Below are 6,384 nucleotides of genomic sequence, written 5' to 3' on the forward strand. Positions count from 1 at the left end.
CTAAGGAGTGCGGCAGAACAGAGGGATCTGGGACTATAGGTCCATAGTCCCTTGAAAGTAATGTCATAAGTAGATACAGTCGCAGGGAAAGTTTTTGGCACATCAGTCTTCATAAACTCCTCTAACTGTGGAATCCCTTATCACTACTGTAGTCTGCTTCTCCCCCTTCCCTTCTAAGCCACAGCACCAGTCTCAATGCCGGAGACCCAGTCGCTGTGGCTTACCCCCAAATAGTATCCAAAATAGTACACTTATTATTGAGGGGAATTGTCACAAGCATACTCTGCACTGGCTGTCCATTTCCTTTCCCTCTCTTGACAGTCACCCAAGTGCCTGCCTCCTGCAACATAGGGGTGACTACCTCCCTTTAAACCCTAGCTATCAACTCCTCAGTTTTTATATGAACTGAAAGTCATCGAGCTGCAGTTGCAGTTCTTTAATACGTTCTCTGAGGAGCGACTGCTCAGTGCACCAGGTGCAGATGTGATTATCCAGAAGGATGGATTTTCCCAAAATTCCCACATCTCACATAAAGAACACAACACAGCCCCTGGAGCCATCCTCACTGCTCTAACTACCGTATGTAATAACAGATAAATGAAGAATGAAGAAGAAACTTACCAGATTCTTACCTTGCCAGAGGGCCCGTTCTTGCCGAATTCTGATGAGCCAAAGCATCCCCATTCTAACAATGGTCCACTCACACAATGGCTGCTCCTCTTAGCCCTGCCTTATTTTCATTTGCCCTTGCTAATGAATTGCTATTTGACTGGGCTGCCAGAAAATACCAAAATTCCACAAACGATCCATTTCAAATCTCACTCATGGACTTGTGCGTTGCCTCCTCTTTCTCTCCCGATTCGATTGGGCTGCCAGAAAAGTTGTTAAAAGCCCATGAATGCTCCTTTTTAAATCTTACTCACAGATTTGTGAGCTGAACCCTTTCCTGCTCCCAATTGAATTGAGCCGCTGGGAGAAAACAAATTTCAGCAATAATTTTCAATAATGATGATGATCTGTTGCAAGATGTACAGAAACCATGCACTATCATTCTGGAAACAACACCATTATCACTCTTAATTTATCATTTCCTGTCAGAATCACCTTATGTACAGATACTGCAGTATGTTATGTCACTACATACAAACAATTAGTCGATGTATTTTTTTAATATTGTATTTATGATTTTCTACCAACTACAGCATAGAAGAAAAAGAAATCAATAGTGTAAATAGAAGGATCATTGCAATACAGACAAAAATAGCAATAATACATATCTTAACAAATGAGCAAGTCACCCATATTAAAAATGAAAAATAGAAAGAAAAGCACCCAACCCACCCACTATCCAACTCCAAGCCAACCATTATATTATAAGTATAAATATTTAAAGGACATTTGAGATAAACTTTTATCACCCCAGAACTATATATTGTAGTAAAAAGAGAAATGGATAATAATAATAAAAAAAAGCAGCCTGCTACCTAATCAAGGAATCAAAGAAAGCTGGAAATGCAGGATCTGACTATTAAGGGAAGAAAAAAAAATACACCTGTCAATCTAGAAGAGAATTATGAAAATATTCTAGAAAAGGTCCCCACACGTTATGGAACTTTATGTCTGAATTAAAAAGTGAATAATAAATCTTTTCAAGATCTAAACAAGACATAATATCCCTAAGCCATTGAACATGGGTAGGGGGAACTACATCTCCCTACTTAAGGGGTACTACATGTCTAGCTAAAAGAGAGGCAAAAGACAATGTTCGTCGTTTAGCCGGGATCAAATGCTTGTCAGAGTCTCGAGAAATATCGAAAAGAGCGATCAAAGGATCAGGTTCCAATTGACAATTTAATATAGAAGATAAAGTTAAAATAACATCTTTCCAAAATTTTTCCAAAGAAGGACAGGCGCAGTACATATGAATAAGGGAAGCCTCACCTTCTTTGCATTTGTCACACCAGGGACTAATATCAGGATAAAACTTCACCAATTTGGTTTTAGACATATGAACCCTGTGGACAACTTTAAACTGCAAAAGACAATGACGAGCACATAAAGAAATTGAATTGACTGACTTAAGAATTGAATCCCAAACCTTATCAGACAAAGAAAAACCAAAGTCAAGTTCCCAAGCAGTTTTAATTTTATCACAAAGGGCAAATTCTAAGATTCATAAATTTGACACGAATAGTAGAAATTAAACCTTTACCTAAGGGGTTCATTTGAAGAAACAAGTCTACAACATTTTTATCAGGTTGTTCAGTAAAATGTGGTATTAAAGGGCTAATGAAATGTCTAATTTGAAGATATCTAAAAAAATGAGTATTCAGTAAATTAAACTTCGTAGACAACTGTTCAAAAGTCGCAAACTGATGGTCTATAAAAAGATCTTCAAAACGCCTGATACCTCTCCTACACCAGTTTTGGAATGTGGAATCCTGCATAGAAGGTTGAAATAAATGATTGTATAGAATAGGGCTAGAAAGGGAAAAACTATAAAGGCCATGATATTTTCTAAATTGAACCCATATTCTCAGAGTATGCCTGAGTCTATGTATACAAGCTAATCTCATTTATTTATATTTATTGTGTTCTTCATACTTACTGCGTTCCTTTGCTGCATCAGAACCAGAGTAACAATCACTTCATTCTCCTTTGCACTCGTGTACTGAAGAATGACAATAAACAGTCTTGAATTTTAAGACTTGAATTCTGCTACTATATTTTGAAATAACTCAAAAAATATACATGCTGATAATTTTTAAATCAAATTGTATACTTTCTCCATAGGGATCTTTGGTTGAAGCCTTCGAATACTATCTGGTTAATGGTAGGGGTGTGTTTTAATCAGGCATTACTCATCCAAATGTAGTTCCTCCCTCCCCCCCAAAGATCTGTGTTTATTTATTGAGAAATATACTTTGCCTAACTTCCATGGCTGGTCTGGGGATATAATGGCCTCAAAGGAGACTGCTCAAGCTCTAAATTGGAATTGTAGATTTGTTCAAATTTTATCTGAGTGAAAAGTCTCCTGGGAGAAGCACTGACACTTATTGATGATGGCTGTGGTATGTGATCAAAGGTTACTAGATATAATGTAGTCTGGATTTCTAAAGATTTGTAAATATTTATAATTGTGTTAACTGCATTTTATGGGAAGAAAATAAATGTTTATTTCAGTATTTTTCACATGAAACAGAGATCATTGATTTTATTTTGTGGAACGAGTTGGTGGAGCAGCAGAGATGAAAATATACTTCAATTTTCTGAAGCTTTAATATTATCAGAAGTTAAGTAAGATAAAAGGCATAGTGTATCTTATGGAATCTGTGGTAGGAACTGTGAAGCTGGTTTGACTGATTTCTTTAATGCTCTGCTTTGCTCTTATTTCAGAAAAATAATGCTACTGGAAGTATTGAGCCTTTCTGTCGGAATGAATGGTGACAGATGCAAAGACCTGTCACTTAAGCTAAGCTCACAAAAGGAAATTGGCTGTATCTGACACATTCAGTGTCCTTGGAGAACAATTCCTTATATCCTCTTTCACATAAACCTGGCATCCATACCATACAGGGTGACATCGGGTCAATTTTCCATGTTCCATACCAGGCACAGTGTAACAGGATGGCCATTATTAAACACAGTTAAACTGCTGTGCTTAATGAAATCAAAATATCAGTATAATCTGGGTCTCAGGTTGCTGAAAGATGACAGATAGAGCAATTGTTTTGCTCTGGTTGGATCCAAACTGTCAACCTTAATGCCTGCCACCTAGAGTTGTGTATTTAGTATATAGTATCAGTAGTATTTGAATAATATTGGAAATATGTTGTTGATTAAGCATTATTTGTTTGTCTAAATATTTTATTATGGGTTATATGGTTATATGCAAAAATAAGAGAACTGCATTGCGATAACTCTATTATATAATACATGCGCACCTCACTTGAAGTAAAGAACACACTTAAAAACTCATTTCTCTTGGATTTCCTGTGAAACCCCTTTTTACTGGGTATCTCTGGAAATGTGACTTGTTAGCCCCTCACTAACAGCCACTAGACTCCACGGCGAGATCCTCACCTTTCTCAGTCTTGATGTGTCCAGAGTGTACACGACATTAGTCCCGCCAAATCCGTGAGGTTGTGATGTCTTACCCACACAAACCTGGTTTGTGTGAATGCTGTGTGATCTACTGCTCCCAGCAACCACCCGTCAGCAAGAAATAACAAATTGTACATTGCATACAATTATAAAGAAGTATATTTAAGAACGTTTACTTAGGCTAACAGTTATTACAGGAAAGAAAGAAAAAAAATCAAAAAGGGCCCATTATATTTTAACAGTCAAATGTGCACGTAAGTTGGAGCTCATCACAAACTTGTCTGTAACTCACGTGGTGGACCCTTGGTCCGCATGAAAGCACGCACCAACTTCCGAATGTCGGTTGAAATCCATCTCGAACAAACAGTCTCTCCTGTGGGAGTATTGGTCTTTGAAGCCATTCATCTACACAAAGCACTTTGTGCAACATGGACAGCATTCTCAGCCATCTTCCCATCTATCTTCTCCCAGCTCCCGCCAAAAAAAGGCCTCAACCCACACTAGTATCCTCAGAAAACCTTTCCACCCAGCATTCCCTGGAACCTTCTCCCAATTTCACCATCCTGACTGAAGAGATTGTCTGAAAATTGTCAGTTTGTAAGAGCCTTAAAGATGAACTATGTTTAGTTCGTGGTACCTTACAAGAAAGTATTCAAAAATAACTCTTAACTAAACGCAAGAAAAGCAATATAGCTTACAGCAGAAGTGAACAGCAAATTAATTAAAATGGAATTAGACACTGGCTCAGCTGTTACATTCATTCCACAAAATGAGTTTGAAAGACATTTCAAAGATACTGAACTGAAGCCTGCAGACTTCCAACTAAGAACGTATACTGGAGAAAAGATAACTCCTGTGGGAATGACATTCGTAACAGTGATATACAATAGTCAAAAAGCCACATTGCATTTGCATGTGGTAAAAACAGGGGCATCAACATTCTGGGGACATGACTGGTTGAGACAACTACAACCTGATTGTAGATCTATCCACCATTTCCTACAATAAAGTCAACTGAAAGTGAAAGGTACTGAATGAGGCCACAATTGTCTCCATGCTGTAGACATGAACTGCTCCCCTATCGAGTACAAACGAGTGTTGGTGCCAGCCTTTGAGCCTCTGGTGGGAAAGCATATTGGACTAAGGAAGGATCATGCTGCTCAGAGGAATCATGAAAGTGATGAAAGCAGTGGTCCAACTACAACAGTTTTGTAGGTGAGATATCTGAGAAAGCTTCTGATCTGTTAATCAGGCAGTTACTTGCTAAATGTGGCTGGTTTTAAGCTGGAACAGAGTGCAAGGAGCTTCAGAAAAGTTGCAAGCATTCAGCTTTTGTGAGTAAAAAGCACCAGAATCTACTTTGTGTGCATTAAGGTTATTGCATGAACTTCAAGTGCAAGACAAAAAGCTGCTTGTATTAGTAGATGCAAAGACCAAAGCCCAGCTGGCTGAATGGAAGGCCAAAAAGAAAGGAGTCAGTGGCGATGTGGAAACAGAGGATTTTTCAGAAAATGTTGTGGATGAGGAAACCAAAATGGAGAGTTTCGATTGTAATGGGAGCAATAGAAGGATTAATAAGAGAATACTCAAATGAACTAAATGCACCTTCTCAAGGTCAAGATGCACAAACTAGAAAGACAAAAAAGGAAATGAAAGCGGAGGATGACAGTGCTATGGAAATGGAAGAGTATAAATGAGACCAAATTTCTTTGAGAAATTAACAAATTCAGAGATACTCACAAAAAGTGCGAAGAAGAAAAAGGAAGGCATAAAAAAGAAGTAGAAAAAGAGAAGAAAGATGGCTAGAGCTGTCAGAATCACTTCCTACTGTCTCAGAGTCAACTCCTACAACCACCATGGAGGAGGCACAAAAGCTGAGATTGTTTCACGGCCACAAGTCTTACCTGCCAAGCAGAGTAACTTCCCTTGTCGGGGAAGTGATTATCCCACAAGAGTAAAAAAAACTCCACAGCAATTAAATCTTTAGGCCTGAATGGGACAATTTAAAAATTGACTATGCTGTGAAAGTGTGTATAGTAGTTGTATAGTAGTGTGTATAGTAGTTTCATTATATAGTTGATATGCATATGCTATGTATATCTTTGAAATGCATTCTATATTGAGTTGGAGTTTATAACTATGCATGGAGGAATGTTGTGTATTTAATATTTCAGTAGTATTTGAATAATATTGCAAATATGTTGTTGATTGAGCATTCTTTATTTAAATAATTCATTACAGGTTATATGTAAAAATACATCAATTGTATACATCATGACG

The 6,384-nt window shown here is 37.7% G+C and overlaps 1 pseudogene; it reads left to right on the forward strand.

Moving 5' to 3' along the window:
- The first annotated feature begins 5,169 nt into the window (after window positions 1-5,169).
- Window positions 5,170-5,910, forward strand: LOC134346372 (RNA-binding protein 25-like; annotated as a pseudogene).
- Window positions 5,911-6,384: the final 474 nt, after the last annotated feature.

This window comes from Mobula hypostoma, chromosome 1, assembly GCF_963921235.1.
Source record: "Mobula hypostoma chromosome 1, sMobHyp1.1, whole genome shotgun sequence".
NCBI lineage: Eukaryota > Metazoa > Chordata > Chondrichthyes > Myliobatiformes > Myliobatidae > Mobula > Mobula hypostoma.